The sequence below is a fragment of the Ovis canadensis genome, chromosome 6 (assembly GCF_042477335.2).
Source record: "Ovis canadensis isolate MfBH-ARS-UI-01 breed Bighorn chromosome 6, ARS-UI_OviCan_v2, whole genome shotgun sequence".
Lineage (NCBI taxonomy): Eukaryota > Metazoa > Chordata > Mammalia > Artiodactyla > Bovidae > Ovis > Ovis canadensis.
The window spans coordinates 59,223,529-59,238,821 of NC_091250.1; the positions used below are offsets into that span (position 1 = coordinate 59,223,529).

Sequence of the window (15,293 nt, forward strand, 5' to 3'; positions counted from 1 at the left end):
TTTTTCAAGTTTAAAATTACAAAGGCTTTATTCTAGCATTCCTTTGTAAAGCTGGCTATGCATGTTTAAGTACTAGATCTATCTGGAATTTTGTTTTGTGTAAGATATTGGGTCAAGATCTATTTTTTGTTCTTTTATTTTGTTTTTAAATGAGCAATCCACTCCCTGATGTTCAAGCTTGTTTTAGAAAAGGCAGAGGAACCAGAGATCAAATTGCCTACATCTGCTGGATCATGGAAAATGCAAGAGAGTTCCGGAAAAACATCTATTTCTGCTTTATTGACTATGCCAAAGCCTTTGACTGTGTGGATCACAATAAACTGTGGAAAATTCTGAAAGAGATGGACATACCAGACCACTTGACCTGCCTCTTGAGAAATGTGTATGCAGGTCAGGAAGCAAGAGTTAGAACTGGACATGGAACAACAGACTGGTTCCAAATAGGAAAAAGAGTATGTCAAGGCTGTATATTGTCACCCTGCTTATTTAACTTATATGCAGAAACACTGCACTGGAAGAAACACAAGCTGGAATCAAGATGCCAGGAGAAATATCAATAACCTCAGATATGCAGATGATACCACCCTTATGACAGAAAGTGAAGAGGAACTAAAAAGCCTCTTGATGAAAGTAAAAGTGTAGGGTGAAAAAGTTGGGTTAAAGCTCAACATTCAGAAAACGAAGATCATGGCATCTGGTCCTATCACTTCATGGGAAATAGATGGGAAAACAGTGGAAACAGTGTCAGACTTTTTGTTTTGGGGCTCCAAAATCATTGCAGATGGTGATTGCAGCCATGAAATTAAAAGACGTTTACTCCCTGGAAAGAAAGTTATGACCAACCTAGATAGCATATTCAAAATCGAGATGTTACTTTGCCAACAAAGGTCCATCTAGGCAAGGCTATGGTTTTTCCAATAGTCATGTATGGATGTGAGAGTTGGACTGTGAAGAAAGCTGAGCACCGAAAAATTGATGCTTTTGAAGTGTGGTATTGGAGAAGACTCTTGAGAGTCCCTTGGACTGCAAGGAGATCCAACCAGTACACTCTAAAGGAGATCAGTCCTGGGTATTCTTTGGAAGGAATGATGTTAAAGCAGAAACTCCAGTACTTTGGCCACCTCATGTGAAGAGTTGACTCATTGGAAAAGACTCTGATGCTGGGAGGGATTGGGGGCAGGAGGAGAAGGGGACGACAGAGAATGAGATGGCTGGATGGCATCACTAACTCGATGGATGAGAGTGTGAGTGAACTCTGATGGTGGACAAGGAGGCCTGGCGTGCTGCGATTCATGGAGTTGCAAAGAGTTGGACACGACTGAGCGACTGCACTGAACTAAATGAATACACCAATATGATGACAACATAACTCACGATGCTTGTTGTATCATGTTATTTATTTGGTCCTGTTTTCCAATTCTCTGATGATCCTTTAAATTTTTTTCAATCTTATATAGTAAACGAATTTGCCCTACCTATTATAGGGGGCTTCCCTGGTGGCTCAAGAGGTAAAGAATTCACTTGCAATGCAGTAACTGCAGAAGAAATGGGTTCGATCCCTGGGTTGGTAAGATCCCTGGAGGAGGGCGTGGCAACCCACTCCAAAATTCTCTGCTGGAGAATTCCATGGGCAGAGAAACCTGGAGGGATGCAGTCCATGGGGTCGCAAAGAGTTGGACATAACTGAAGCAACCTGGCATACACACATGCGTGTGTTATATATACCATTATTCAGTACCGTTTTGTGTTTTATTGCCTTCATTCACAGTCATTTTTCTAATGGAAAAGTAATTTTTATAAAGTTGAATTTGTCAATAATTTACTTTATGGTATTAGGAAATTTTTTCTCTTAAAATGTATTACACATTCCAGGTATATATATTATATAGTGGTATAGTGTTAGTCACTTAGTTATGTCCGATTCTTTGTGACCCCATGGACTGTAGCCCACCAGGCTCCAGGTGGGCTGGTCCATCAAATGCTCCAGGCAAGAATACTGGAGTGGGTAGCCATTCCCTTCTTCAGGGGATCTTCCCAACCTGGGTCTCCTACATTACAGGTGGATTCTTTGCCATCTGAGCCACCAGGGAAGCCCATAGAGCCTCCTCTTTAATATATATATATATATATATATATATATATATATATATATATATATATATATATATAAAATATAAGTTTAAGTTTCTTTCTTTGGGATTTTTATGGAAAAAATAATGCAGACTAAAGTAAAAGTGAATCATATATTGCACAAATCAATAATTTTCTGCTTGCATATACCATCCATGTTTATATATTTTGTATAATTTTACTGATTATGTGTTATTTTATTATGCTCCTTATAAACTTTTGAATAATAATTGTGCTAAATTTAATTTTAACAAATTTATTCATTTTTATGTTTATTTACCAAATTTCATTTTACTAGTTTGTTGATGAAGTTAGTGAAGGTGTTAGTCGCTCAGTCATGTCTGACTGTTTTTGACTCCATGGTCTGTCCATAGAATTCTCGAGGAAAGAATACTGGAGTGGGTTGCCGTTTCCTTCTCTCAGGGGATCTTCCTGACCCAGGGATTGAACCTAGGTCTTCTGCATTTCAGGTAGATTCTTTTGACACTGACTATTAAATTGTTTGCAATTATTTTACTATAATAATTGTGTTTCTTAAACTTATTTGTGTAGCTAGAGATTTATTTCTACTGTGGCATGACTAATATTTATATCAAGAATCTTGTACTTATAATGTTATGAGTTGAAAGCTAATTTTACTTATTACTCACTAGCAAAATATTTACCTATCTGGAACTAATAAGGGTAAGTCACAGGGTTTTCATTGGAGTTATTATCATTTTTTAATGCTGTGGACTTCACTAAGTATAATAATCTCAACTAGTATTAATGGAGCCTGCCCCTACTCTTCTTGCTTATAATAAAAACATACGAGTATAATTCTTTAGTCAAATAGCTTGAATATCTAATGACTCCAGCCAAGTATTTAACTGCCTGCAAGGGTCTAAATTATTGATTTGTAGCATATTTAGCTTTAGCACAACATAGCAAATATGAGCATTGCTCACATCACATATATAGTATAAGCTAGAAATAAACTGCCCCCAATTTACAGATGACAAAGCAAGGCACAGAGAGGTTAAGAGATCTTATAAAATCACACAGCTGATAAATGGCAAATAAAAGACAGATTTAAATCCAACTAACTCCAGAGACTGTATGTTTAGTGTTATGATTCTTGAAACTTGTATAAACATCTCCCTGACACTAATTACTTCTTTTTTTTTTTAATTACTTCTTATATTTTGGAGACAAACACATTTTAACTAGATTTCTTAATTTAAAATTGCACAAGATTTAGGGCCACTTTATTTTCTGTGCTAGCCATTTTCCACCTAATCACACAGTGTTTCAGTGTTATTCATTTCACAAATATATATGCCTTCTCAGTTGATTTTAAGCTTCTTTAATAGTTAAACTAATTTTGCATGTTTCTTTTGAATACTCTATAACATCCTCCATAGTGGATAATCAATAAACACTTACTGCCTGATGTTTAGACCATCTAAATACTTTATTTCTCTGTGAAATTGTCTGTTTCTAATCAGCAAATGAAAATAAAGCTTGTCATAAGAAAACAAATCTTAAGAGAGGAAAAAATATAAACAAAAATGTTTAAAGGTCACATTAGATTCATTATAAAAAGTGACCAGATCAGGATTCTTTAACAAGTTTGGAAGAGAAGCCCGCTGGTTTATTTCCCTGGAGATCTGAGATTAGAAGAGAGTATCAGGAGGATGGTGGAGGAATAGAATGGGGAGACCACTTTTTCCCCCACAAATTCATCAAAAGAACATTTGAACACTGAGCAAATTCCACAAAACAACTTCTAAATGCTGGCAGAGGACATCAGGCACCCAAAAAGGTAGCCCATTGCCTTCGAAAGGAGGTAGGACAAAATATAAAAGATAAAAAGAGAGACAAAAGAGGTAGGGATGGAGGTCCGTCCTGTGAAGGGAGTCTTAAAAAAGAGAGAAGTTTCCAAACACCAGGAAATATTCTCTCTGGTGGGTCTGTGGCAAGCCTTGGAATCTCAGAGGGCAAAATAACCAGGAGGAAAAATAAATAAATAATTAAAACCCACAGATTATGTGCCTAACAGCAACTCCCAGTGGAACAGCCCAGATGCTCGCATCCTCCTCTAGCAAGCGGGGGCTGGACAGCGAGGCACGATCTGCATTGCTTAGGGTAAGGACCAGGCCTGAATGCACCGAGGGCAATCTGAGGGAACTAGCTTGAGATAGCAACCCAGACTGTGAGACAGATATCCTGCGAAAAGTCCTAGCCTAAGACACCACCAGGCCCACTCACAGAATGAAGGATTGAGCAGAGCTAGCCGGCTGTGGACCGGCACATCCCCCGCCGGAGACAGGCAGGCAAGGGCAGCCAGAGCCGGAAGGGGGCAATTGTGGCCCCAGAGAGGCATCCTATACCAAACTGCAAGCAGACTTCATTGCTAACCAAGACTTCTTGGGATTCTGGACTGTCAACATCCACCGGGAGGGTCACAGCCAGAGATCAGCTCCCCAGAAGAGACACACGGCATGCCTGAGAAGGCGCACCCGTTGTACACCCAGAAAACTGAGTGGCTGGGACGGGGGAGGCGATAAATTGCAGCCTTCACCTGGGGGCGACTGTGCTCGCCAAGCACCTGGTCACCTGAGCTGCTCAGACCTGGGACGGGCACAAAACGCAGGCCCAACCAAGTCTGTGCCTTTGTGGAGTACCCAAGAACCTGAACCTGAGCGGCTTAGACCTGGGGAGTGCATACAACCCAGGGCCAGCATCACCCAGTTCCCTTAGAGAAATCTAGAGCCTGAGCAGAGTAGTCTGGGAAAGCACACACACTGTGAGTGGGGGCAAACTCAGTGTGGCTGAATCACTGTGAGCACACTCCAGTGATGTTTGTTTGCAGTGTTCCTCCCTCCCCGCAGCACGACTGAACAAGTGAGCCTAAAAAAGTGACCATCACCACCCCCCTTGCGTCAGGATGAAAATCAGACACTGAGGAGACCAGTATACAGAAGAAGCTAAAATAAACAGAGGGAACTGCTTTGGAAGTGATAGGTGCAATAGATTAAAACCCTGTAGTTAGCACCGACTACATAGGAAGGGGCCTATAGACCTTGAGAAGTACAAGCTGGATCAAGGAACTCTCTGAAAATGAACTGACCCCACACTGTCTGCAACAGCTCCAGAGAAAGCCCTAGATATATTTTTACTATTATCATTTTTTTAATTAAAAATTTAAAAAAATTTTTAAGTCTCCTATTACTCCTTTAATTTTCATTTTTATAACTACTATTACCTTGCAAAAAAAAGACTCTATTTTTAAACCAAACTTCATATATATATATTTTATAATTTTTGTGACTCTTTTTTAATATTGTATTTTTGAGAATCTAACCTCTACTCTAGATTTTTAATCTTTGCTTTTTGGTATTTGTTATCAACTTTGTATCTTTAAGAACCCAATCTTCAGTACCCATTTTTACTTGGGAGCGAGATCACTGGCCTGGTTTTTCTGTGCCCCTTTTGACTCTCCTTTCTCTTCACCAGGTCGCCTCTATCTCCCCCTCTTCCTTTTCTTCTCTATCCACTCTGTGAATCTCTTTGTCTGTCCTGGGCTGTGGAGAACACTTAGGGAACTGATTACTGGCTGGATCTGTCTCCTTTTGATTTCCACTTTTATCCTCCTGGCCACCTCTGTCTCCTTCCTCCCTCTTCTCTTCTCCATGTAACTCTGTGTACCTCTCCAGGTGTCCCTCACTGTGGAGAAACTTTTCATCATTAACCTAGATGTTTTATCACTGGTGCTGTATAGATGGAGAAGTCTTGAGACTACTATAAAAGTAAGACTGAAAACCAGAGGCAGGAGACTTAAGATCAAATCCTGAGAACACCTGAGAACTTCTGAATCCAGGGAACATTAATTAATAGGCGCTCATCAAATGCCTCCATACCTACAATGAAAATAAGCACCACCCAAGGGACAACCAGTTCTAGAGCAAGAGATACCACACATATTCTCCAGCAACACAGGAACATAGCCCTGAGCTTCAATATACAGGCTGCCTAAAGTCACACCAAACCCACTGACATCTCAAAACTCATTACTGGACACTTCATTGCACTCCAGAGAGAAGAAATCCAGCTCCACCCACCAGAACACCGACACAAGCTTCCCTAACCAAGAAACCTTGACAAGCCACACGTCCAACCCCACCCATAGCAAGGAATCTCCACAATAAAGAGGAACCACAAACTGAAAGAATACAGAAAGGCCATCCCAAACACAGCAATATGAACAAGATGAAAAGGCAGAGAAATGCTGAGCAGGCAAAGGAACAAGCTGCGACTGGCGCACTAAGCGTGGCCGAGAGGAGCTACCCCACATCTGAGGTCAGGGGCAGAAGCCGGGAGGACCCCATGCCCGTAGGGTGACGGCCAAGAAAGCTTGCCCCGCGTTCGAGGTCAGGAGCAGCCACTGAGAGTACCAGGCTGCAACAGGGCAGGAACAGCTAGGAGGAGTCACCCCATGTCCAGGGAGCGGTGGCTGCATGGGTGTAGGAGGGCCTAGAGGAGCTATCCCACAATGAAGGTCAGGAAGGGTGGCAGTGAGGAGATACCCCTCATCCAAGGTAAGGAGCAGTGGCTGCACTTTACTAGAGCAGCCATGAAGAGATACCCCACACCCAAGGTAAGAGAAACCCAAGTAAGATGGTAGGTGTTGCAAGAGGGCATCAGAGGGCAGACACACTGAAACCATACTCACAGAAAACTAGTCAATCTAATCACACTAGGACCACAGCCTTGCCGAACTCAATGAAACTAAGCCATGCCTGTGGGGCCACCCAAGATGGGTGGGTCATGATGGAGAGGTCTGACAGAATGTGGTCCACTGGAGAAGGGAATGGCAAGCCACTTCAGTATTCTTGCCTTGAGAACCCCATGAACAGTATGAAAAGGTAAAATGATAACTCCCCAGGTCAGTAGGTGCCCAATATGCTACTGGAGATCAGTGGAGAAATAACTCCAGAAAGAATGAAGGGATGGAGCCAAAGCAAAAACAATACACAGCTGTGGATGTGACTGGTGATAGAAGCAAGGTCCGATGCCGTAAAGAGCAATATTGCATAGGAACCTGGAATGTCAGGTCCATGAATCAAGGCAAATTGGAAGTGGTCAAACAAGAGATGGCAAGGGTGAACGTCGACACTCTAGGAATTAGCGAACAAAAATGGACTGGAATGGGTAAATTTAACTCAGATGACCATTATATCTACTACTGTGGGCAGGAATCCCTCAGAAGAAATGGAGTAGCCATCATGGTCAACAAAAGAGTCCAAAATGCAGTACTTGGATGCAATCTCAAAAACGACAGAATGATCTCTGTTCATTTCCAAGGCAAACCATTCAATATCACGGTAATCCAAGTCTATGCCCCAACGAGTAATGCTGAAGAAACTGAAGTTGAACGGTTCTATGAAAACCTACAAGACCTTTTAGAACTAACACCTAAAAAGGATGTCCTTTTCATTATAGGGGACTGGAATGCAAAAGTAGGAAGTCAAGAAACACCTGGAGTAACAGGCAAATTTGGCTTTGGAATGCGGAATGAGGCAGGACAAAGACTAATAGAGTTTTGCCAAGAAAATGCACTGGTCATAGCAAACACCCTCTTCCAACAACACAAGAGAAGACTCTGCACATGTACATCACCAGATGGTCAACACCGAAACCAGATTGATTATATTCTTTGCAGCCAAAGATGGAGAAGCTCTATACAGTCAACAAAAACAAGACCAGGAGCTGACTGTGGCTCAGATCATGAACTCATTATTATCAAATTCAGTTTTAAATTGAAGAAAGTAGGAAAAACCGTTAGACCATTCAGGTATGACCTAAATCAAATCCCTTATGATTATACAGTGGAAGTGAGAAATAGATTTATGGGCCTAGATCTGGTAGATAGAGTGCCTGATCAACTATGGAATGAGGTTCATGACATTGTTCCGGAGACAAGGATCAAGACTATCTCCATGGAAAAGAAATGCAGAAAAGGAAAATGACTGTCTGGGGAGGACTTATAAATAGCTGGGAAAAGAAGAGAGGTGAAAAACAAAGGAGAAAATGAAAGATATAAGCATCTGAATGCAGAGTTCCAAAGAATAGCAAGAAGAGATAAGAAAGCCTTCTTCAGTGATCAGTGCAAAGAAATAAAGGAAAACAACAGAATGGGAAAGACTAGAGATCTCTTCAAGATAATTAGAGATACCAAGGGAACATTTCATGCAAAGATGGGCTGGATAAGGGACAGAAATGGTCTGGACCTAACAGAAGCAGAAGATATTAAGAAGAGATGGCAAGAATACACAGAAGAGCTGTACAAAAAAGATCTTCATGACCCAGATAATCACGATGGTGTGATCACTCATCTAGAGCCAGATATCCTGGAATGTGAAGTCAAGTGAGCCTTAGAAAGCATCACTATGAACAAAGTAGTGGAGGTGATGGAATTCCAGGTGAGTTATTTCAAATCCTGAGAGATGATGCTATGAAAGTGCTGTACTCAATATGCCAGCAAATTGGGAAAACTCAGCAGTGGCCACAGGACTAGAAAACGTCAGTTTTCATTCCAATCCCAAAGAAAGGCAATGCCAAAGAATGCTCATACTACCGCACAATTGCACTCATCTCACATGCTAGTAAAGTAATGCTCAAAATTCTCCAAGCCAGGCTTCAGCAATACGTGAACCGTGAACTTCCAGATGTTCAAGCTGGTTTTAGAAAAGGCAGAGGAACCAGAGATCAAATTGCCAACATCTGCTGGATCATGGAAAAAGCAAGAGAGTTCCAGAAAAACATCTCTTTCTGCTTTATTGACTATGCCAAAGCCTTTGACTGTGTGGATCACAATCAACTGTGGAAAATTCTGAAAGAGATGGACGTACCAGACCACCTGACCTGCCTCTTGAGAAATGTGTATGCAGGTCAGGAAGCAACAGTTAGAACTGGACATGGAACAACAGACTGGTTCCAAATAGGAAAAGGAGTATGACAAGGCTGTATACTGTCACCCTGCTTATTTAACTTCTAAGCAGAGTGCATCATGAGAAATGCTGGACTGGAAGAAACACAAGCTGGAATCAAGATTGCTGGGAGAAATATCAATAACCTCCGATATGCAGAGGACACCACCCTTATGGCAGAAAGCGAAGAGGAGTTAAAAAGCCTCTTGATGAAAGTGAAAGTGGACAGTGAAAGAGTTGGGTTAAAGCTCAACATTCAGAAAATGAAGATCATGGCATCCGGTCTCATCACGTCATGGGAAATAGATGGGGAAACAGTGGAAAGTGTCAGACTTTATTTTTGGGGGCTCCAAAATCACTGCAGATGGTGACTGCAGCCATCAAATTAAAAGACGCTTACTCCTTGGAAGAAAAGTTATGACCAACCTAGATAGTATATTCAAAAGCAGAGACATTACTTTGCCAACTAAGGTCTGTCTAGTCAAGGCTATGGTTCTCCCAGTAGTCACATATGGATGAGAGAGTTGGACTGTCAAGAAGGCAGAGCACCGAAGAATTGGTGCTTTTGAACTGTGGTGTTGGAGAAGACTCTTGAGAGTCCCTTGTACTGCAAGGAGATCCAACGAATCCATTCTGAAGGAGATCAGCCCTGGGATTTCTTTGGAAGGAATGGTGCTAAATCTGAAGTTCCAGTACTTTGGCCACCTCATGGGAAGAGTTGATTCATTGGAAAAGACTCTGATGCTGGGAGGGATTGGGGGCAGGAGGAGAAGGGGACAACAGAGGATGAGATGGCTGGATGGCATCACTGACTCGATGGATGCGAGTCTGAGTGAACTCTGGGAGTTGGTGATGGACAGGGAGGCCTGGTGTGCTGCGATTCATGGGATTGCAAAGAGTCGAACACGGCTGAGCGACTGAACTGAACTGATGCAGAGGGTCATGTCATCTGCAAACAGTGAGTTTTACTTCTTCTTTTCCAATTTGGATTCCTTTCATTTCTTTTTCTTCTCTAATTGTTGTGGCCAAAACTATATTGGATAGTAGTTGTGAGAGTGGGCACCCTTGTCTTGTTCCTGACTTTAGGGGAAATGCTTTCAATTTTTCACCATTGAGGATAATGTTTGTTTTGGGTTTGTCATATATAGCTTTTATTATGTTGAGGTATGTTCCTTCTATCCTGCTTTCTGGAGAGTTTTTATCATAAATGGGTGTTGAATTTTGTCAAAGGCTTTCTTTTCATCTATTGAGATAATCATATGGTTTTTATTTTTCAATTTGTTAATGTGATGTATTACATTGATTGATTTGTGGATATTGAAGAATCCTTGCATCTCTGGGATAAAGACCACTTGATCATGATGTATGAACTTTTTAATATGCTGTTGGATTCTGTTTTCTTGAATTTTGTTAAGAATTTTTGCATCTATGTTCATCAGTGATACTGGCCTGTAGTTTTCTTATTTTGTGGCATCTTTGTGAGGTTTTGGTATTAGGGTGATGGTGGCCTCATAGAATGAGCTTGGAAGTTTATGTTCCTCTGCAATTTTCTGGAAGTGTTTGAGTAGGATAGGTTTTAGCTCTTGTCTAAATTTTTGGTAGAATTCAGCTATCAAGCTGTCTGGTCCTGGGCTTTTGCTTGTTGGAACATTTCTGATTACAGTTTCAATTCCTGTACTTGTGACGGGTCTCTTAAGATTTTCTATTTTTTCCTGGTTCAGTTTTGGAAAGTTGTACTTTTCTAAGAACTTGTCCATTTCTTCCATGTTGTCCATTTTATTTGCATATAGTTGCTGATAATAGTCTCTTATGATCCTTTGTATCTCTGTGTTGTCTGTTGTGATCTCTCCATTTTCATTTCTAATTTTGTTGATTTGATTTTTATCCCTTTGTTTCTTGATGAGTCTGGCTAGTGGTTTGTCAATTTTATTTATCTTCTTAAAGAACCAGCTTTGGCTTTGTTGATTTTTGCTATGGTCTCTCTTTTTTTTTTTTTTTTTGCATTTATTTCTGTCCTAATTTTTAAGATTTCCTTCCTTGTACTAACCTTGGTATTCTTCATTTCTTCCTTTTTTAGTTGCTTTACTTGTTCACTTCAATCTCTCAGTCGTGTCTGACTCTTTGCGACATTATGAAATGCAGCACACCAGGCCTCCCTGTCCATCACCAACTCCCGGAGTTCACTCAGACTCACGTCCGTTGAGTCAGTGATGCCATCCAGCCATCCCATCCTCGGTTGTCCCCTTCTCCCCCTGCCCCCAATCCCTCCCAGAATCAGAGTCTTTTCCAATGAGTCAACTCTTCCCATGAGGTGCCAAAGTACTGGAGTTTCAGCTTTAGCATCAGTCCTTCCAAAGAAATCTCAGGGCTGATCTTCAGAATGGACTGGTTGGATCTCCTTGCAGTCCAAGGGACTCTCAAGAGTCTTCTCCAACACCACAGTTCAATAGCATCAATTCTTCGGTGTTCAGCTTTCTTCACAGTCCAACTCTCACATCCATACATGACCACCGGGAAAATCATAGCCTTGACTAGACGGACCTTAGTCGGCAAAGTAATGTCTCTGCTTTTCAATATGCTATCTAGGTTGGTCATAACTTTTCTTCCAAGGAGTAAGCGTCTTTTAATTTCACGGCTGCAGTCACCATCTGTAGTGATTTTGGAGCCCCGCAAAATAAAGTCTGACACTGTTTCCACTGTTTCCCCATCTATTTCCCATGACATGATGGGACCAGATGCAATGATCTTCATTTTCTGAATGTTGAGCTTTAAGCCAACTTTTTCACTCTCCTCTTTCACTTTCATCAAGAGGTTTTTTAGTTTCTCTTCACTTTCTGCCATAAGGGTGGTGTCATCTGCATATCAGAGGTTATTGATATTTCTCCCAGCAATCTTGATTCCAGCTTGTGTTTCTTCCAGTCCAGCGTTTCTCATGATGTTCTCTGCATAGAAGTTAAATAAGCAGGGTGACAATATACAGCCTTGTCGTACTCCTTTTCCTATTTGGAACCAGTCTGTTCTTCCATGTCCAGTTCTAACTGTTGCTTCCTGACCTGCATACACATTTCTCAAGAGGCAGGTCAGGTGATCTGGTATGTCCATCTCTTTCAGAATTTTCCACAGTTGATTGTGATCCACACAGTCAAAGGCTTTGGCATAGTCAATAAAGCAGAAAGAGATGTTTTTCTGGAACTCTCTTGCTTTTTCCATGATCCAGCAGATGTTGGCAATTTGATCTCTGGTTCCTCTGCCTTTTCTAAAACCAACTTGAACATCAGGAAGTTCACAGTTCACGTATTGCTGAAGCCTGGCTTGGAGAATTTTGAGCATTACTTTACTAGCATGTGAGATGAGTGCAATTTTGTGGCAGTTTGAGCATTTTTGGCATTGTCTTTCTTTGGGATTGGAATGAAAACTGACGTTTTCTAGTCCTGTGGCCACTGCTGAGTTTTCCCAATTTGCTGGCATATTGAGTGCAGCACTTTCATAGCATCATCTTTCAGGATTTGAAATAGCTCACCTGGAATTCCATCACCTCCACTAGCTTTGTTCATAGTGATGCTTTCTAAGGCTCACTTGACTTCACATTCCAGGATATCTGGCTCTAGATGAGTGATCATACCATCGTGATTATCTGGGTCATGAAGATCTTTTTTGTACAGCTCTTCTGTGTATTCTTGCCATCTCTTCTTAATATCTTCTGCTTCTGTTAGGTCCAGACCATTTCTGTCCCTTATCCAGCCCATCTTTGCATGAAATGTTCCCTTGGTATCTCTAATTATCTTGAAGAGATCTCTAGTCTTTCCCATTCTGTTGTTTTCCTTTATTTCTTTGCACTGATCACTGAAGAAGGCTTTCTTATCTCTTCTTGCTATTCTTTGGAACTCTGCATTCAGATGCTTATATCTTTCGTTTTCTCCTTTGTTTTTCACCTCTCTTCTTTTCCCAGCTATTTATAAGTCCTCCCCAGACAGTCATTTTCCTTTTCTGCATTTCTTTTCCATGGAGATAGTCTTGATCCTTGTCTCCGGAACAATGTCATGAACCTCGTTCCATAGTTGATCAGGCACTCTATCTACCAGATCTAGGCCCATAAATCTATTTCTCACTTCCACTGTATAATCATAAGGGATTTGATTTAGGTCATACCTGAATGGTCTAACGGTTTTTCCTACTTTCTTCAATTTAAAACTGAATTTGATAATAATGAGTTCATGATCTGAGCCACAGTCAGCTCCTGGTCTTGTTTTTGTTGACTGTATAGAGCTTCTCCATCTTTGGCTGCAAAGAATATAATCAATCTGGTTTCGGTGTTGACCATCTGGTGATGTCCATGTGCAGAGTCTTCTCTTGTGTTGTTGGAAGAGGGTGTTTGCTATGACCAGTGCATTTTCTTGGCAAAACTCTATTAGTCTTTGTCCTGCCTCATTCCGCATTCCAAAGCCAAATTTGCCTGTTACTCCAGGTGTTTCTTGACTTCCTACTTTTGCATTCCAGTCCCCTATAATGAAAAGGACATCCTTTTTAGGTGTTAGTTCTAAAAGGTCTTGTAGGTTTTCATAGAACCGTTCAACTTCAGTTTCTTCAGCATTACTCGTTGGGGCATAGACTTGGATTACCGTGATATTGAATGGTTTGCCTTGGAAATGAACAGAGATCATTCTGTCGTTTTTGAGATTGCATCCAAGTACTGCATTTTGGACTCTTTTGTTGACCATGATGGCTACTCCATTTCTTCTGAGGGATTCCTGCCCACAGTAGTAGATATAATGGTCATCTGAGTTAAATTTACCCATTCCAGTCCATTTTTGTTCGCTAATTCCTAGAGTGTCGACATTCACCCTTGCCATCTCTTGTTTGACCACTTCCAATTTGCCTTGATTCATGGACCTGACATTCCAGGTTCCTATGCAATATTGCTCTTTACGGCATCGGACCTTGCTTCTATCACCAGTCACATCCACAGCTGTGTATTGTTTTTGCTTTGGCTCCATCCCTTCATTCTTTCTGGAGTTATTTCTCCACTGATCTCCAGTAGCATATTGGGCACCTACTGACCTGGGGAGTTATCATTTTACCTTTTCATACTGTTCATGGGGTTCTCAAGGCAAGAATACTGAAGTGGCTTGCCATTCCCTTCTCCAGTGGACCACATTCTGTCAGACCTCTCCATCATGACCCACCCATCTTGGGTTGCCCCACAGGCATGGCTTAGTTTCATTGAGTTCGGCAAGGCTGTGGTCCTAGTGTGATTAGATTGACTAGTTTTCTGTGAGTATGGTTTCAGTGTGTCTGCCCTCTGATGCCCTCTTGCAACACCTACCATCTTACTTGGGTTTCTCTTACCTTGGGTGTGGGGTATCTCTTCATGGCTGCTCTAGTAAAGTGCAGCCACTGCTCCTTACCTTGGATGAGGGGTATCTCCTCACCGCCGCCCTTCCTGACCTTCATCGTGGGATAACTCCTCTAGGCCCTCCTGTGGATCCTCTACATAGAAACCCCTAAAGGCTACACCAGAAAATTGCTAGAGCTAATGAATGAATATAGTAAAGTTGTAGGATACAAAATCAACACAAACCAATCCCTTGCATTCCTATACACTAACAATGAGAAAACTGAAATAGAAATTAAGGATATAATCCCATTCACCATTGCCATGAAAATAATAAAGCACTTAGCAATATATCTACCTAAAGAAACAAAAGACCTATATATAAAAAATTATAAAACACTGGTGAAAGAAGTCAAAGAGGACACATATAGGTGGAGAAATATACCATGTTCATGGATTGGAAGAATCAATATAGTGAACATGAGTATACTACCCAAAGCAATCTATAGATTCAATGCAATCCCTATCAAGCTACCAATGGTATTTTTCAGAGAACTAGAACAATATTTTACAATTTGCATGGAAATACAAAAATTCTCGAATAACCAAAGCAATCTTGAGAAAGAAGAATGGAACTAAAGGAATCACCCTGCCTGACTTTAGGCTCTACTAAAAAGCCACAGTCATCAGGACAGTATGTTACTGGCACAAAGACAGAAATATAGATCAGTGGAACAAAATAAAAAGCCCAGAGATAAATCAACGCACCTATGGACACCTTATCTTTGACAAAGGAAGCAAGAATATACAATGGAGAAAGGAAAATATCTTTAACAAGTGGTGCTAGGAAAACTGGTCAA

At 41.1% G+C, this 15,293-nt stretch overlaps 1 long non-coding RNA gene across 1 annotated transcript in view; it reads right to left on the reverse strand.

The window, feature by feature from the left end:
• Nucleotides 1–15,293, reverse strand: part of LOC138442445 (uncharacterized) — a 176,420-nt gene that overhangs the window by 71,225 nt on the left and 89,902 nt on the right. The window lies entirely within an intron of this gene.